We start from the raw sequence: 19,733 nt of genomic DNA, 5'->3' as shown, positions 1-19,733 counted from the left end.
GCCAGGAAGCAGAGAAATGCCATCCAACAGAGCCCACGCAGAACAGCTAGGCTTCGGGGCTGCTCCTGGGAGTTGAACACCCCAGCCCACCTGGAAGGCTGTCCCAGGAGCCGTGATTATTATAATAAAAATAAGGATGATGCCTCACTTCCCACAATGCTCAGTGGTTATCGAACACTTGCTGTGTTTCAGGGACTGGCCTGAGTAAGTGCTTTGCATGTCTTGATGATCACATCGAATGCTCACAGCTCCCCAGGAGATTGTAATGTGATTAAGTCTCTTTTACAGATGAGGAACTTGAGACTCAGAGAAACAGAGTAACTTGCATGAGATCACACAGCCTAGGCAACGTGGGCCCACCTCAAGCTCCCCGCCCAATCCCAGCTCAGATGGCTCCTTCCAGGCCGCACACGCCAGCTCTTTTCCCACCTGCCCTGCTTATATCACCTTCCCACTGTGCCAAGGTAAGGCCTCCCTTCTTACCACTATGGGAAGCAGAAATCAAACTATGATCCTTCTTCTTTCCTCCCTACCTATCTCAACCCTGCTCAGCTTTTCAGCCCAAGTCTGATCATGTTGCCTCCCTGTCGAAAACTGGCAGTAGCACCCCATTGCCCTCAAGATAAAGAATACTCAAGGCCCTTGGTACGCTGGATTCTGCCCACTTCTCCAGCCTCATGGCTCAGCAATATTTGCTTGGGCAAGTCAGGACACCTCCCAAGGCTCGCTCTCCTCGTAGGCATGATAACACCTCCGTACAGTGATGTGGATGAAGGGGGTGATGCATGCGAAGTACCTAGGAGGGTACGTTGTGCATGGTTGGCGTTTAGTAAACCTTTCTGCCCCACTACCAGCTCCGAGCCAGAGGCTGGGGCAGAGTCAGTGATGTGTGAAATGGTCTCTGCTTTCAGCCAGGCTGGTCAAAGGCTTTCTTTCTGGCGGGCCAGCTCAGAGGTGATCAGTGCTATTAGAATTCATCTTTTTGAGAAATTCTGAAAGGCTTCAGGGAAGCAGTAATTGGAACTGAAGGGGTAAAAAAAAAAAAGCAAAGGAACCACTGACGAAAACGTGAAATGGTCAACCACTATGGAAAACAGTACGGCGATTCTTCGAAAACTTAAAAAAACATGTAATCGCCAGACGATCCGGCAGTGCTACTTCTGGGTATTTACCCAGAATAATTGACAGCAGGGTCTCAAAGAGATATTTGTACACCCACGTTCATAGCAGCATTATTCACAATAGCTACACGTGGAACCACCCCCAAATGTTCACTGACAAACGGATTGACAAATAAAACATGGTATGGTATGTCCACATCATGGAATATTATTCAGCCTCAAAAAGGAAGGAAATTCTGATGCATGCTACAGCACGCTTACCCCTGAGGACATTATGCTAAGTGAGATAAGCCCAGGACATTATGCTAAGTGAGATAAGCCCGTCACCAAAAGACAAATGCCGTATGACTCCACTTACATGGGGCACCTAGAGGAGTTAGATTCATAGGGACAGAAAGTAGCATGGTGGTTGCTAGGGGTGGGGAGGGGGCAATGAGGAGTTATTGTTTATGGGTACACGGTTTCAGTTTTACAAGATGACAAGAGCTGTGGCGATGGATGGAGGTGAGAGTAATAAATGCATTGCGAATGCATCTATTACCACCGAACTGTACGCGTAACTAAAAATGGTTAAGACAGCAAATTTTATGTTTGTGTGTTTTACCACAATAGAAAACATTCTGAAAAAAAAAAAAAAAAAGGCAAAGGAAACCAACTTTCATAATAGGTTCATGTTTACCTTCACCACAACCTAGAAGGTAGATCGGCCCACTGGAGAGAAAGGAAAACTGAGGTCAGAAGGGTAAAGATTCACTAGGGTGTCAAAGAGAGAGCCGGATCTGGGACCAGCTCTGTCAGGCTCCAAAGCCCACGCTCTCTCCGTGCTTACAACGAGGGCGCCCGAACCTGGAGGAGGGAGGACACTGGTTTGGGGGGCTGCGGTACTGGATGGGGGAACAGAGGACGAAGAGCTTGCATGGAGGCCTAAGGCAGGGCTGGTTTTGGATCCTGAGGCAAATGTGGGTGCAATGAGCAAGAGGTGAAGAGCTGGGGTGAGGTCATCCATGACAAGCAGTGAAGCCTGGACTTTAGCCTTCCTCCCTTCCCCCCACTTTCCGGGTGGGGAAACTGAGGACCTGTGCCGATGACAGGCCTTTACAATGCAGTGGGCTGGCGGGTGGCTGGAGTAAGGCTGAGGGAAGCAACAAGATGCCAGTTGAACAGCAGCTGCTCCGTCTTCCCACCCAACCCACCCCTCCCAGGACCGCACCCCCACCCACAGGCTTGGCCTGGTCACTTGACTTACAGGTGGGAGTGACTCAGGCTGGGGGCTTGCCCTGGTGACCCTGGCCCCTGGGCCACAACCGAGCTCTAGGCCTCTCAGCTGTGATGTCGGGGCCCTTCCTTCCTCCCACATCTGCTTGAAAAGGTCGCCTATTTTAAACTTGTTCTCACTCCACCCTGTCCCACCCCACTGCCCTGTGTCAACAGCTCGGTTCAGGATCCACACAGCTTTCTCTTCTGGTGCCACCACCAGTGTCCCCACCACCAGAACTCCTAGCCCCGCAGACTCCCCCGGGTTGCAGGAACGCACCGCGGCCACTTTCAGTTTGATGAATGAGCATCTGCTACCTGCCAAGCACCATCCTAGGCCCCCAGGGATAGACTCTGCCTTCCTGGAGCTCGCATTTTAATACAGGCAGATAGACAATGAATAAACAAGTCAACATATACAGAAACAAGGGCATTTCCAACGGTGACCAACACTCTAAAGGAAATTAAAAAGGGTGAGGCAGTAGCGCCTGAGCAGCTATTTTAGAGTCAGTTGTCAAGGAAGACTCCTCTAAGGAGCTGACAAAGATTTGGGGAAGAATATTCCAAGGAGAGGGTACACAGCAAGTGCAAAGGCATTGGGGTGGGAAGGGAAAAGCCTGTCAGAATAGGGGTCTCAAAGTGGGGTCTCCCAACCAGCAGCAGCATCTGGGAACTGGTTAGAAACGTACATTCTCAGGACTCACCTCAGACCTACTAGAGGGGGACCCAGCAAACTAGGTTTTCGACAAGTCCTCCAGGTGATTCTGAAGCACTTTAAAGTTTGGGTCACTGTGTTAGAGCCCAGGACCAAAGCCTCCCAGGTGGAGTGTGGGGAGGGGGAGAGGTTGACCGCTAATCCTTAGGCTCATTCTAGCCCATCCCACTCACTGCCTTGCCCCTTCCTGGCCTCATCATCTTGGCCCACTTAAGGCAAGGCTGAAAGCCCTTCCAAGGCTCCTCATTGCCTTCAGGGTGAGATCCAAACCTCTCGGCTGGGCTGAGGAGGCCCTTCAAGGTCTGGTCCCACCCACCTCTCCTGCTTCATTCCTCGCCCTTTTCCCTCTCAAATCTTACACTCCTAAACGCAAGCTATTCCCCCAATCCTCCAGACGTACTGTGTCCTCTGTCTAGAATCCTCTTTCTCCACTTCTTCACTTGGCTAATTTTCATCCTTTCTTCAAAATACAACTCGGAACTCACCTCCTTGGGGAAGCCCTCCCTGATTGCCTAATCAGGGTAAGAGACCCCCCCTCTCTACTTCCACACCAGCCAGCCCCAAAGCTTCCCCATCACATTGTTCATCACATAGGTTTGACATTATCTAGGGGAAAGGAGGGTTATTCTTATATTTTTATTTTTATTTTTTTGTAGTTTTATCGAAATTGACATATAACATTGTGTAAAGTATACAACATAACAATTTGACATATGTATATATTGCAAAGTCATTACCACAATAAGTTTTGTAAACATTCATAGCCTCACATAGTTACAAATTTACTTTTTCTTGTGATGAGAACTTCTAAGATCTACTCTCTTAGCAGTTTTCAAATATATAATACAGTATTATTAACTATAGTCACCATGCTGTACATTACATTCCCAAGACTTATTTGTCTTACAAATGGAAGTTTGTACCTTTTAACCACCTATACCCAATTTCTTTTCCCCCTGGGCTGTTTTTTAAATTATTTCTTTTCTATTTAATTACACAGGTAATACATGAATATATACTCACAATAAATTTTTCAAGACAACAGATACAGTAAAAGACTTTCTTCTTATTGATGCTCATTTGGTGTCCATTCATACATTTTTTTTGGTGCATTGCACACATACGTTTAGGTACATAGAAGTTTAAGATTCATTTCGTGTTTATTTTTTTCACATGTGAATGGACTCATATAGGTAATTATTGTTTCACAATTTATTTTCTTGACTTAACAATGTCTTGGGGGTCATCTGTGCCGGAACGTGGAGACTTACCTTACTATTTGTGACCGCTGTATTATATTCCAAAGTATGAATGTACTGTTATTGTTGTCGTTTGTCATTCCCCAAATGTATTAATCGCGGGTTTAATTTTCTGTATTTTCTGTTGCTTTCACATCCTAGGGTCTTGCTAATCCTGGAAAGACTGTCCTTCTCAGGGCTAGCTAATTCCTAGAGAATTAGAGGCCACAACTTGCCTTTCATATGCAAAGCAACCAATTCGAAGCCCTATCCCCAACCACCTCCTCTATCTAACTCTCACACCAAGTCAATATAACCCCTGCCCTAAATCATCCCGGCCAGGTACTGGATGGCTAGAGACCACCCCTAGAGCCCAGAGCCTGCGGACATTATTCAAAGTATCCAACTCTAAGTTTATTCGACCTTGCCTACCCCACCTCACCCATCTCCTACTGCTTCCTGAAGGACCCCGGTGCTTCCCCATGTGACCTTGTGTAGCTCATGTACCCCTCCTCTTGGGAACTGTAAGTAATGAAACTTTTAATGGCATCGACCTCACTGTGTCATTACTCACTCACTTGTGTAATTCAAATTCTAGGTCCAGTCAAAACACTGAACAACGGACATTTAGAAGTTTTCCATTTTTCACTGTTACAGAAAAAGTTGCAGTGATGATCTTCATATATGCCTCTTTGTATGTGTGTGTGTGTGTGTGTGTGTGTGTGTGTGTGTGTGTGTGTGTGCGCGCGCACGTATTCCTCTAGGAGGTAGAACTGCCAGGTGGTAAGTACCTAGTTACTCATTGATCTCCATGGGTGATGCTCCTCCCAAGCCCAGGCGATGCTCCCCTTGCTTTGCCATTTTCACAGCAATTGAATGACAGAATGACTGAGACTCATCCTCAGAGATGGCCATGGAACAATTTGGTAAGCACCAGAAAGGCTCCATAGTGCACAACATCTTCCCTGTCCTCAGTCCACACTGTCCCTTGAATTTCCTCCCAGTTAAGACAGTATCACCCAGTCAAGAGGGATTTCCCTGGAAACTAGAACATATCAGCCAGGAAGTCAGCATGAGCTCCATCGGAGTCACGCTACAGGGAAAGAGCATGGATCTGCGGGTCAGAAGACCTGTCTGTGTGACGTGGGGCGAGCACTTTCATCTCTCTGAGAGACTTGGTTTCCTCGCCTCCCAGAGCGACTGTCGGAATATATGCGATACATATAATGATATGATAATGTACGTAAAGCCCTTCACACAAACAGGTGCTGAAAACAAAAACAGAGCCTGCTGTGCATTATCGTTTGCCCTCCAGGCTGGCCCTCCTTCTCCGCCCAGGGAAGCACCTGGGCTCCTCTGCTCTCTGGCTTCCACTTGGGTTTGTTCAGTGGAAACATTGGCAAAAGACCGATGTCTAAAGGAAGAGAGAGGGGACAGGTCTCTGCTGCCCTGCCTCCCTCCTTCCCTCTGGGGTAGGGTGACCATGTGCAGTTCTACCCAAGGCCACAGCCCCCTTCCTGCGACCACACAGCTCTCACCACTCCTTCCCCTCACCCTGTCAGGCCAGCAGTGGCCAGGGCTTCCTGCCTTGCTAGTCCCTGGGTGCCCCTCCACCCCTTCCTTGACTCTGCCAATCCCTTGAGAGACAGAGACCCTTCATTAAACTCTCTCTAGTTGGCCCTTCCAGTGAGCCATCTGGTTCCTGCTGGAACTTTGACCAAAAGCAAGCAGCCAATTTCCCTATTTTTATCAAGGTGTTCTTTCTGTTTGTCCCTCACCCCGGCTGCAGAAGGAAGGTCCCTATATCCCAAAGGATAGACCATTCTTGGGGAAGTCTCCAGAGGCGTGGAATGAGATTTCAGTTGAGAGGAGAGGCCTGGGAGAGGAGCATCTACAGAGCTGGCAGGCCCAGCTGAGCCTCACGAATGACACCTTGACGCCCCAAACTTCTTCCTGAACTTTGCAAACTCAGAGTCTTCTCTGCCCAACCTCCTGCCACCAGCCCAAGTGCCCAGTCTCTGGGAGACCCTGACTCACACTAGTAAAGCCATCCAGGACCGACTGAAACCAGTGGAGACACAACAGTGTCTGCAATCATCTATGCTGTGCCAACCCTTGACCCTGAAGGAGATACAGGCTAAAGCAGCAGGACCCTGAGGTCAGCTGGTCAGGAGATTCTCTTTCAGGAATTGGTAGTAATAACAACAGTGACCAGACACTGAGCACCCACTATGTGTCTAGGTGCTAGAACTTTCATTTACTCAGCAAAAAATTTGCTAGAGGTATACTATGTTGGTCACCATTTTAGACCCTGGGGATACAGAAATGAACACACAGATAAGGGTCTGCCCTGTTAGAGCTCAAGAAGATGGGCAACTGTAGCCCTGGTTAGCCCTGAACAAAGATATCAAGGTCCAGAAACTTGCCAAGGGCACTCAGCTGGTAAGCGGCTGAGCCAGAATTCAAACCTAGGCTTTCCAGCAGGGACCATCATCTTAGAAAGCTACTTGAAGATCAGGGGGCTTTGGAAGAGCTAAACCCAGCTCTCCAGAGAAAGAAAACCTGAGGGGAGTATGCCCTGAGCTTGGAGGAGGATGTAAAAGGCTCCCATCTGTATTCCAGATGCCTGCAGTGACTAAAATAGAAGGTCAGGTGCCCAGGGAAAGATGCTCTGTGAAGTGATGCTCTTAGTTGTTACTTTTTTGTAATTTCCTTCTTGACGTAAAATTTGTGAGTCACAGTCTCAGAACTTGTCTAGGTTTCACAATCCACATAGATGATTGCAGACACTCTTGTGTCTCCTGCCAGCACATTCTTAATAGTCATTCCTACCCCCCGATTTGGATCTATATTGGAAGGTTGGTGGGGGCAAGGCAGAAGGACCCCATGCTCCACTCAAGGGGTAGTCATCTGTTATGCCCAGGGTCTGGAATGGCTGAACAGCTGGCCAGAGCTCCCTCTCCCCCAAAACAAATGCAGACATCCATTTTGCTGAGCACCTACTATGTGTAGACAGTGGACTAGGAAACTGGCAATTAGGCAATTCATAGACCCTGGATTGACTGGATTCAAGTTTCAGCTCTACCACTCTCTGGCTGTGTGGCTTCAGACAATTAATTTCTCTGAGCATGAGTTTCCTTATTTGTAAGATAGTGGAAATAATAGTGCCTACTTGAAAGGGTTACTATGAAGATTAAATAAAGCAACATATCTAAATGGTTAGAAGAGAATACAGCACACTGTGAATGTACGAAAAAATGTAAACAGTTACCATTATCAAATGCAAGCAGAGAAACAAACATGTGACATGAGTACATGGCATTTGTGTATTTATAATAATAATTCAGTTGTAACACAGATGGATACCCGTGGTAATCAGTTTTATCCTTCGCATTTTGCTCATTAGCATTAATTTGCTAGGTCCTCACCTCTTTAAGGTCTCACTTCAAATATCTCTTTAGAGGATCCTCTCCAAATCCCAATCTAATCGGAAGTGCTCTCTGTCTCCACCTTACCATCCTTTTTATTTTCGTGATAGAATTGATCATTCTCTGACATTTTCCCTCCTTCTTTGTTCACCTGTTTATTATCGGCCTCTCCCATAAAAGTGTAAGTTTCCATGACAGCAGGAGACTAACATCCAGGTCCCTCCTCAATTCTCAAAGCCAAGTACAATGCCTGGCATACAGTAGGTGCTTAAAAAAATTTTTGTTCAAAGAACAACTAATACATTCAATCTTCCCTCTTTTGGTACCAGTACTTCCTTGTGCAGAGGAAGGTGACTAAGGCTCAGAGAGGCAAGGTGATTGGATGTTGAGCCTTAAACTTGCCTGTTTTAGTCACTGAGTTGGCTCTACTTTGCATTTGAGCTGTGCCCAAGAGAGCGAGGGCATGAGGCAGTCAGAGCTGTCTGTCCCCCGCCACAGTCCTGGTACCACGTGGTGTAGAAACAGCATCTCGCTTACAGAGCAGGAGGCCTGCTTCCCAGTATTATCACTGATGCATTGGGTGACCTTCAATGGGTTGCTCCTTCTTACCTGGCCTCAGTCTCTCGCCTACAGAATGAAAGGGCTAGAACAGATCGGAGGTTTGTTTGTTTGTTTGTTCGTTTGTTTGTGTTTAATTGAGATATAATTCATATACCATAAAAGACCAAAGGTTTTCTTTTGTCACAGAATCCTTTTTAAAATTTTATATGAAGATCCAGTACATAAACCAGATAAAAGTGGGACTGTTCTGGAGAGTGGAGGGGGTGGCTTAAGAACCTGGCCTGCTTAGTGTACCCCTTGCTTCAACCAAGCTCTCCCATTCCCACCCTCGGTGGTGCCTGAGGCCCTTCCACAGAATCCCAGAGCTTAAAGGAAACCAGTTTGAAAACCACTGGACAAGAGTCACTCTTTAGGGTCCCTCCCAAGGTGCAAGAGTCCTGGGGAGTAGTGGGGGATCCCTGCTCTCCCAATTGCCAGATGGGAGTTGTTTCTTGACCTGTAGTCCAGCTGCCTCCCAAGGGTCATGAGAAAGAAGGCAAGGGCAGGCTCAGAGCGCAGGAAGTGGAGCCGGCCAGCTGGGAGGCAGTGACAGGGGCTGGTACTGTGGCCTCCTGGATGGACCAGTGACATCACAACCCCAGGAAGCAGCTGCCCGAGAGGCCCTCGCTATCCCTCAGTCCTTCTCTGGGAAAATCAGCCACCAGCTGTTGTAGTCTTCTTCTCACTCGCTTGCTGTTCTGGATTGTCCCCTCCTAAGCCACCATCTTCAGCAGCAGCAGACACTTTCTCTCATTAACAACCTACTATGTGCCAGAACGCCACTATTCTTTACGGAACAGCTCATAATTACATGCAATCCTTTGTATAAGTTAATTAATTCATAACGTCGACATTACAAAGTGGGAACTGTATCACCCCCATTTTACAGGCAATGAAACTGAGGCTCAGAGGGGCAAGGCAGATTGCACAAGTTCACCCAACTGGTAAATGCCAGAGCTGGGATTTGACCCTGGTACTGACTCCATCTGTGTTCTTTTCATGAATTAGCCCATTGTCTGATTCAAAGCAAAACCATGCCAGGTGGAGATTTCTTCAAACGTGGCAAGGTAGTATTGTAAATTCCAAACCCAGTTTGTTTGTTTGTTTGTTGTTTTGTTTTGTTTGTTTGTTTTTTATTAATGGTTATTCCTGGCCTCTTATCCAGGCTGAGTCTTAGGATGCATGGGAAAGGCTTAGTACACTGCCTGGCACTCTACAAATATTAGCTATTACTAATACTTTCCTCATTTTGCAAAGAAGGAAACCAGGCTCAGAGGAGCAAAGTCAATTAATCAAGACCATAGAACAGGTAGATGCCAAAGCCAGGTCGGTGAGGCCCCAAAGTCAAAGCTGATTGTCTTTAAGTCCTGAATTTCTTAGCCAGGATTGTCCTCTGGCTCTATCCCCATATCAGTCTCCTATGGCTGCTGTAACAAACTCGGTGAATTAAAACAACAGAAATTTATTCTCTCACAGGTCTGGAATCCAGCAGTCCAAAATCAAAGTGTCCGAGGGACTGGTTCTCTCTGGAGGCTCTGAGAGGAAATCAGTACCACGCCTCTCTTCGGCTTCGTGGTGGCTGCCAGTGATCCTTGGCTTGAGGCTTCATGACTCCTCCAATCTCTGCCTCCATCTTCATTTGGCCTTATCTCTGTGTCTCAAATCTCACTTCCCTTTCTCTTATAAGAACACTAGTTCTTGGATTTAGGGCTCATTCTGAGATCCTTAACTTAATTACATCTGTAAATACTCTATCTCCAAATTAGGTCACACGCACAGGTACTGGGGGTACGTTCGAACTTGAACATGTCTTTTTAGGGACATAATTCAAACCACTATGTCACCAACAACAACCTGTTCAGCAAATCTTCATTGAGCATGAACAATGTGCCAGCCAGGGACACAGTAGGTACATTGCATTAATGCTGCCCACAGTCTAGTGGAAGGGGCAGAGGGCACAGGTAACAGTGGAGTGGTTTTTAAACTAAGTGTAGAAATAAAGAAAATGAACCCACAGAAGAGAGCAAATAATAATGTCTAGGATGGGGTAAAGCAGGGAACATGGTCTATGTCCTATCGAGCAATGGCTATTAAACACTTGCTATGTGCAAGACTCTTTAGGGATACATGTATATAAATAATTACGAACAAAGCAACCCAGAGTAGAAGAAAAAGCCTAAACTTTAGCTTTGGAGGCAGACAGAGCTCATATTCAGGCTTTAACCTGTCTGTACCTCAGTTTCCTCATATCTAAAATGGGAATAGTAATGGCATTTGCCTCAAAGAGTCATTATTAGGTTTACGTGAGATCACCCACGCATTCGGTCAGCAAATATTTATTGAACATTTTCTATGTGCCAGGTACATAAGGTACAGTAAGGGGCTAGCAAAATGCCTGGCACCAAGAAAAACTTAATAAATGCCAGTTCTTATCCTCTTTCCCCTAATTCACAAGTTAGGCAAAAGTTTAGGACAGAAATATAAGAGAGGTCACAAGTCGGAACAGGCTAAAAGCCAAGTAAGGAGCATGGGTTCTGTGTGTTTAGGAATAGTGAGGACGTGGCCAGACTGGTCTGCAAATGCTTCCTGCGGAAAATGAGCAAACCCTGAAGGAAGATAAGAAGGAGAGGAGTGAAGACTCCATGTAGCAATCGGTGGTGGTGTAAACATAAGATTGGGCTGAGGAAATTAGTTGGTAAGAAAAGTAGGTTTGGGCCAAATGATGACCCTTTCTGTAGGATTCTTGGGAGCAACTAAAGCATCAGTAAAAGTTAGAAGTTTTCTAAATCTAAAGCAAAAAATCAAGGGTAAGCACAGATGAGAACATACTTAACCATATCATAAGCACTTGCATTTCTTTAAATTTTGCTCCAACTTTGTTATCACTTTTTATATAGGACATTTCTTATAGGGAATTGGTCCATATGTTTCTATGATATTTAACATGTCTGTTTTTCCTATTCAATTTTTGTTCCTATTTCCTGGAAGGCGGGCGCAGTATCTTAGCACCAGTACATCCCTGGCGCCAAGCTCAATGGTTGGCATATAGTAAGTGTTCAATAAGCATTTCATTGAATGAATAAATTACTTTTATATTTCTATGTTACATAAGAGCATGAAATTTTGAACGATGTGCTAAAATTTATGTTTCCTGGCCTGGGGCAAGTATAATATTGATATGCACAATACTCAAGCCAGGTATGATTGTTTAGTTGGAGACAGCTATGGGAATGACCAGCCCAGGACCCAGCAGGACAGAACCATACAGGGGCCTTGCAAAATGAAACTTATGAACTCGCAGGCTGTGTTGTAAACCCATTAGGCTCTGTTGCTTTAAACTCGGGTCAGCCAACCAAAGGTGGATGCAAAAGACTTTCTTTAAACAAGCCAGCAGCTTGCGACTGGAAATAGAACTGAAAGGGAATTCACAGGACTCAACTTTGTCTTCTGGCTGAAGATCTTCAGACCTGAGGATGTTGGCTGGGCTAACTCCGTGTTGAGATAAGAAATGGCAGCTTCTTTAAGGTTTATTTTGATTTTGGAGCCACTAGATCCAGTGGGCATATCATGCCTTGAAATAGAAGCATCTCAAAAGGCCTGTGAATCATTTCTTAGTGGCAGCCTGCAAGGTTTCATATCCTGTTCTCAGGGTTACCTTGGGTGCTGCGCGCGCGTGTGTGTGAGCGCGCGCGCCTGTGTGTATTGTTTTCAGGGGTGTTTGCTTAGGATCTGGTTTTGAAACTTTTACTTTCTTCTAATAGTTTTTTTTTTAAAGCTTTCGAATAGCTTTTTTTTTTTTTTTTAAGCTGGAAGAATTTTTCAAGTGGATTGGCGAGAAAGTTCAAACCCTGGAATGACTAAGTCTCTGAAAGAATTTGTACTTTGAGGGGGAATTTGTTCTTGGTATGAATCACCCGGTTACTGATATTTGCAGTGAGATCTTTTGGAAAGTTTTTAGGTCAATCCCCTCACTGTACACATGGGGAAACTGAGGCTCAGGCAGGGAAAGAGGTTTTGCCAAGGCCATGCAACAAGTTAGTGGGTGTGGTGGGACCAAAATGCAGGTCCTACTCCTGGAGCCGGCTTCCGGTTTCCAAGAAGCTCTCAGTCACCTAGTCTACATTTAGCTGGGCACATCTTCGAGATCAGTAAAGAAACAGAAAGAGAAAAGGGGTTCTGAGGAGTCAAAATTCGCCGAGTATAGGTATAGAAGGGTGGGGAAAGGAATGAACGGAGGTATCTTATATGCGTTTCCTCATTTAATCCTCCCCAAATCCTATTACAGCAGTGGTTCTCAACCAGGGTTAACTTGCCTCCAGGGGACATTTGGCAAGGTTTGGAGACATTTTTTTGTTTGCCACAGTTTAGGAGGGAGGCTTGCTACTGGCATCTCATGGGCAGAGGCCAGGGATTCTGCTGAACATTCTATGATGTGCAAGACAGCCCCGATGATAAAGAATTATCTGCCTTGAAAGTACCAAAGCTGAGAAATCCTGCTATGCGGAGGGTATTTGTATATCTATCCCAGTTTAACAGCTGAGAAGGCTGAGGCTCAGAAAATACACCTACTCCCTACCCATGTGGTCCTGGGCAAATTACTCAACCTCTCTGTGCCTCAGTTTCCTCATCTATAAAATGGAGATAACAATACCTCTATCAATGGTTGTTACGATGATGATTAAATAAATTAATATTTGTAAAGCACTTAGAACACTGCCTGGCATATATTAAATATGTGTATTTGCTAATAAACAAACAAACAAACAAACAAACAAACTTGCCCAGAATACTCAGAAAAGGAGTGGAAGAATTGTAATAAAAGCCCAAAACATTTAAGGACATGGGGCTGGGAAACGGGAGACTTTCTGGGGTGTAGGGCCCTACATGTGGCGTGTGGCTGTCCACGTGGCATCCTACATCTTCCTGGCCATGTGATTTTCCTTCTCAGACACTGCTACCTTAAATGCAACTTCATCTTTTTATGTTAAAGTGATATGCACTGTTAAACATGAATATCTTTGGTAAGTCTGACATAGTAAGCCACGATCGGTCATCAATAATCGATCAAGATAAATTAGTCTGTCAGCTCCCTCCCCGCAAGTCAGCCTGCTGCTTCCCCTCAGCGATCCTAAACCATCAGTCATGCCCACACCAGCCAGCATCGCCCAAAACAAGCCTCCAGACTGCACCAACCCCCCCGCCCCACCCCACCTTGCACCTCACTTCAGGAACTGCTCCTGAACTCTTCTACCTGTAGCTCTGATGGCCCTTTTATCCAGCCTGAGGCCTAGTCCCTTCTTTTCCTTTTTCACTCCCTAATCCTGTTCTCAATCAGGGATCAAATTCCTCCACTGACTGCTGACACCTGCCACCTCTCTGAGTGATGACCATGTGCAGCCCCCAAGGCCTAATTAATTGCTCAGCCCAGCTATCTCAGTGAGTACTGGGCTCTGGGAAGGAAACCAGGCAGAGAGGTATTATGAGAGCGGAGGGAGAAAAGCCAAAGCGAGAGTCACTCATGACTCTCCTCTGCCTGGGACCCACCTCACGAACCCATTCCTTGTAACAATAGGTGCCTTTTATGGAGCATTTTAAGCTAAGTGTCTCACATGCTTACAACAGTTCTCACCGGCTGTGTCCCGCTCCCTGACCCTCAGATCTCACTAAGCTAAAATGTCAAGGTATCGACAGGACTATGTCCCATTTCTTTGCCTTTCCCACCTGGTAAAGGCTGCTGACATTCCTCGGTTCATGGCCTCTTTCTCCATTTTCCGAGCCGGCAACATGGCACCTCCATGACCTTGTTTCTATAGTCGCATCTCTTTCTCTGACATTCTTCTTCCTCCTCCCTCTTTCCCAGTTAAGGACCCTTGTGATTACATTGGACCTAACGAAATAATCTGGATCATCTCCCTATTTTAAGATCAGCCCATGAGCAACCTTAACACCACCCTCAACCTTAACTCATCTTTGCATTGTAACCTCACATTCTCAGGTTCCAGGACGGCAGACATCTTTGGTGAAGCCATTAATCTGCCTACCGCATTAACCGACAAGGAGTGATGGGGACCATGACAATCCAGAGAGTACATACGCCTTCTAAAGGGGACAACTGCCACTCAGTCCCCCTGATTTAATCATGCACGAATGCAAGACCAGTGTGGCTGGATCTGCCAATATTTTAAAGGAAGCCGGAAAATCAGAAAAGTTCAGGTGAGCTTTTCCAATTTTGAAATTACTGGGCAAACCCCTCCCTCTGACAAATAAAACAATTCTCAATCTCTAGATTTGGCCTGAGGCCGCCCAGGTGTGACCTCTGGATCCACCTCTACCCCATCAGCCTCGGTGAAATGATGAAACATTCTCTGGCATTTATAGGCTCTGCAGGCCTTGGGGGATGAGGAACCAGCTGGACCTAGAGGTGGGAGGGAATGTGATCAGGAGCACAGTAGGTATTGGAGGGGATTCCTGGGGGAAAGTTTAGAGGGAGAAGGGACCAACCATTTCCCTAAGGGACCAACCATCACCTGCAGAAAGCAGTGGTGCATCAAAGGGTACAGGAAATCAGGCAGAGGCCAGCCTGAAGAAATCAACCAGAGTAGGGTAGACTTTATGCCTGGTGGCTTCAGAACAAACCAAGCACACACTTTCTAATTTCATAAAGTATCAGATCTTCCCTTCCCCCTGAAAAGAAAACTGGCAATATTGCCTGGCTTTAAGGAGACTGGCGGGCTAAGGGAGATAGGGGTGGGGGTGGGAAGAATTTTCACCTTATGGCTTTTTGTTTTTATTCAATTTTGAACCAAGTGAAAGTGTTACATATTTGAAACATTAAGTTGAAATCTTTTTATTTGTTTAAAAATATTTTAAAATACAATAGTTTACATTAAAGGTTGTCATGGTGACTCTTGCATTTCCATGAAGATGGTATATGGGGCCTCATGGCAGGATGGTTTAGAAATGGTGAAACGTTCATAAATTTGGCCAATTATTATGGATCTATCATCTTAACTGACTGCTGCTTTTCCTTATCCTCATATACATAAATAGGCCAGGCTGGTATCTTCTTAAGTTCTATTCTATTCCATTCTTAATGGCAAAAAGTTAAGGTTCTAGAGTCAATCCTCTTGTCCTTTCCACACTGGGTGACCTTGAGCAACTTACTTAAACTCTTTGAGCCTCAGTTTTCATACCTGTAAAGTAGGGTAATGATAATACCAACTTTATGGGTTGTTATGAAGATTAATGAGTTAATGTATATAAAGCACTTGAACTGGCACAAAATCAGTGTTCATAAATGCTGATTCTTATTATTAACTATTTTTACCATTCTTGTTTAACTTTGTTTCTTTCGAGTGGGGAATTACTAAAACCATTAACAACTTAAGACATGTAAGGTAGATGGTATAAAATGAAGTGAATTTAGCCTGATGTCACCCAAATCCTTACAACCACTCTCTGAGAGGCGTATTATTGTCTCCATTTCATAGATGAGGAAACTGAGGCTTGGAGAAGGTGAGCGAGTTGCTCAAGCACACTGAGTTTAAAGATAAGACGGGGGCTTGAACTAGGTTTTCAAGGTTCTAGTTCTCATGACTTTCAACTCAAGTTTGTCCTACAGTGTGATTATAAAACAACAGGGCTGAGTGGGACAGTGTTTTTTGGTTTGTTAGTTTGGTTTGGGGACAGTCCCTCCCCCCATCATGGCCCCAGATCCAGTAGATTCCAAGGTGGGGGTCAGGTCAGGTCTCTGGCTCATATTCTGCCCTCAGCTTTAGAGCCAAGTTCCTTTGTCCCTTGGGAGGGAGACAGGGTTGGGGAGGGGGTGTCAGTGCACAAGGGTAGCTGAGGATGACCCCAGCCAAGCTGCTGCCTGAGCATTCTCACGAAGGAGGCTCCTCTCCCAGTATCCCGAATCTACCCCACGCTCTCTGCCGCCTCCCCCTGACCCTTGTCATCTAAGAAGCAGTTGTTGCAGCATGAAAATATGTCTGGCATCAAACTTGTGAGTTAAACGCTCCAGAAAGAGGTCACTGCTCAAGCATCCTCAAGGGAGCTGGAGAGCCCAGAGAGAAAGACCACGGTTTTGCAGGTTTGAAACCTGGCTTCTTCACTTCTAGTTCAGTAGCTTTGGGCTTTACCTTTCTGAGGTTTCTGCAGCTGTGAAGTGGGATAATAATAGTATCTATCATAAAAGTTGTTGGGAGAATTCTCTTCCCTTTTTAAAGAGCTTTATTGAGGTATAATTTACATATCATAAAATTCACCTCTTTTAAGTATACAATTCAATGATTTTCAGCATATTTAGAGTTATGCAATCGTCACATCAATTTTGGAATATTTTTATTCCCCATTCCCCTCCCCCCCCAAAAAAATACTCTTTACATATTAGCCATCACTCCCCTTCTTCTTCCCAGCCTTAGGCAACCAGTAACCTACTTTCTGTCTCTATAGATTTACCTTTTCTGGAAATTTCACATAAATGGAATGATACAATATGTGCTCCTTTGTTTCTTTCTCTCTTCACTTAGCATAATTTTTGAGGTCCATCTATGTGTTGCATATATAAGCAGTTCATTCCTTTTTGTTGCTGAATCATATTCCATTGTATGAATGAACATACCACATTTTGTTTACCTATTCATCAATTGATTGATCTTTGGGTCGTTTTCACTTTTTGGCTGTAATGAATTATGCTGCAATGAATATCTCTCTACAAATCTTTGGAGAGACATGTTTCCATTTATCTAGGGTAGCTACCTAGAAGAAGAATTGCTAGGTCATATAATCAATTTATGTTTAACTTTTCAGGAAACTGCCAAACTGCTTTCCAAAGTTTCACATTCCCTTCAGCAGTGTATGAGGGCTTCTAGAGAAAAGTAGATGCGATAATATAAAGTGCTTAGCATAGCGCCTGGTCATAGTGTATCTTCAATAAGTGATCGTTAGCACTAAAGAATCAGCTGTAGTTACAGTACCCACAAGGATGCTGCCTCCTTCCCTGAAGAGAAAGTGAACCTCAGAGACAGTCATTCTGAAATATTAATGCCCACATTCTTTATACTCCTGGCCTGACATTCAATGCTCTCCAAATACCCTACCTGCATCTACTTGTCTATCCAGTCTTGGCTAGCATCCACCCCATCCTCTAGCTTCTGCTCAATGGAGCTGATCAGCACCTTTGTTCACACCATCCTCTGTCCTCTCCCTCCTGTCTTCCTCCTCCCTTCTCTTTGTGTATCAAAATCCCACCCAGCCCTCAAGACTCGGTTCAAATGTCCTTTCCTCTCTAAGGTCTATCTTGACTTTCTGACTAAGTAGATGAGCACTGCCCAACTGGTAACCACTTGAAATGTGGCCAAGCTGAACTGAGCACTTGAAATGTGGCCAGTCTGAATTGAGTGAGGTGTGCTGAACTGTAAAATACACACGAGATTGTGATGACTTAGCATGAACACAATGTAAAATTAATAGTTTTAATTTTACGTTAAAGGAGGAGTGCTCACATAATATTTTGGGTATGTTGGGTGAGGTAAAATACATTACCGAAATTAATTTCTTTTGAAAAATGTGGCTGCTAGACAATTTGAAATCACATATGTAGCTCACATTTGTGCCTGCATTATAGTTCTATTGGAGTTCTATTGGCCAGCATTGGTGTAGACCATCAACGTTCTAAAGGTTGTTATTTATTGAGCACCCATTTCTTACATTTTTATATCTATTATCTGATGTAATGCTCAGCATAATTCTTGGGGTAGATATTATAAATATCTTTTTTTTTTTTTTTTTTTACAGATTAGAAACAGAGGGAGGGGGTGATCTTCGTAAGGTCACACAGCTGGACACTAGCGGATTCAGGATTCGAACCCAAGTCATCTGATTCTAAAGCCCATAGTTTTCCATGGGATTTTGCCGCACAGACTACTGAAGCACCAAGGGCTTTGGGCGTCTCCCTAGGGTGTCTTTGACTGGAATTAGAACGGTTCCACATAGTAATAAATCATGCTAATCAGAAAGTCTGACTGAATGCTTGTCTTTCATAAATACAAAATGAGAAGGCACATTAATTAATATAAGCGAGCCATGTAGAATAAATCAGATCTTGGAATCTGTGGATGGAATAAAAGCTTGAGGACCACTGATCTAAACAAATACCCCGTTTTACAGGTAGGGACATTGATGTCCAAAGAGGAGAAAGGATGTATCCAAGGTTGTCAGTGAGTGGCAGAGCCAAGTGCAAATAAATGATGGGTTTCCAAGATCCCAGGCTGAGTTTCCCAGCATATACCTCACGGTCTTTGCATGAAAGGTCCCTGCCCCCATCCACCTGGAAGCCCTTTGTCTTGAACCAGCCCCCTTCCTCTCCCAAGCTCGTCCCAAGGACTAGAGAGGAGGGGGCCAGGAGACCCAACCCATTTCCCATCAGGGTCCCAAGGCCACCATCCGGTCCTGGGCCAGGAATTCCTTCCAGAGACTGAATTAAACTGAGCCAAAAATAATTCTGAACCCTTGGAGGCCTCCAAGTCCCCCAGTTCATACCCAACCCTGGCCTGGAGGACCAGGCCTCCCCAAGTGTCCTCCCTGAAGCTTTCTGGGCTCTCCCAGACCTCCCCTGCCAGCTCTCATCTGCACTCACACGTGTGCAGAGCGATGGACGTTTAAACAAACTGTCCATATCCCAGGTTCCCTCCTCCCAGGCCTCAGAGACCGCGCTAAATCCAGCCGCATTTCTATGAGCCAACCGAGAACCATCGCCACAGGCACAGAGAAGGAGCCACTGAGAAACAGACACAAAGAGGCACAGAGTGTGTCCTAGACAAAGAGAGAAGATAAAGGATGGACGTTTAGATTAAGATAAAGACAAGGAGCGAGAGACAAAGAGAATAGAAACGAGAAAAGGGGGAGGAAGAAAGGGGCCTCGCAAAAAGGAACGTTAGAAGAGAAATAGGAAGAAAATAGAGAAATTAGAATTGGAGAAATTAGAATTGAGCGGGGGCGCGAGGTGGGAGACCGACGGAGACCGAGAGAGCGCGAGGACACGCTCGGAGAGCCGGGGCGGGCGGCGCCGGGGCCGCGGGGGACGCGGGGTCCCTGGGGCGGACCCTCCTCCCGGCGCCTCGCCCGGCAGCGGCGGTCCCGGCAGCCACATTCCTCCGGGTTTCCCACACACTCTCCATCAAAGAGTCCCCAAAGCCCCAGCTTTTCCCGCGCCCCTCCCCCGCCAGGGCTGGAGAAGCTATTTTTCACCCCCTCCTGGTCTTTAATCTGTTGTGCGGAAAGAAAGCAGCTTTTGTTGGGCGAGGGGCTGCGCGGGGGGCGGGGAGGGGGCGCCGGCGATTGTGTGTCCCGCAGCTGCGCGCCTGAGGCCGCCGGG

General features: G+C 45.7%; 1 long non-coding RNA gene across 1 annotated transcript; it reads left to right on the top strand.

The window, feature by feature from the left end:
- Positions 1-111: 111 nt before the first annotated feature.
- LOC107501043 lies at positions 112-18,359 on the top strand. The gene is made up of 4 exons (XR_004953712.1): positions 112-204; positions 289-464; positions 14,352-14,569; positions 18,155-18,359. It is a non-coding gene; the product is annotated as an uncharacterized LOC107501043 (long non-coding RNA).
- Positions 18,360-19,733: the final 1,374 nt, after the last annotated feature.

Source organism: Rousettus aegyptiacus, unplaced genomic scaffold (assembly GCF_014176215.1).
Source record: "Rousettus aegyptiacus isolate mRouAeg1 unplaced genomic scaffold, mRouAeg1.p scaffold_m13_p_1, whole genome shotgun sequence".
Classification (NCBI taxonomy): domain Eukaryota; kingdom Metazoa; phylum Chordata; class Mammalia; order Chiroptera; family Pteropodidae; genus Rousettus; species Rousettus aegyptiacus.
Note: the sequence above shows the minus strand (reverse complement) of the source record. Positions and strands in the feature narration are given on the sequence as shown.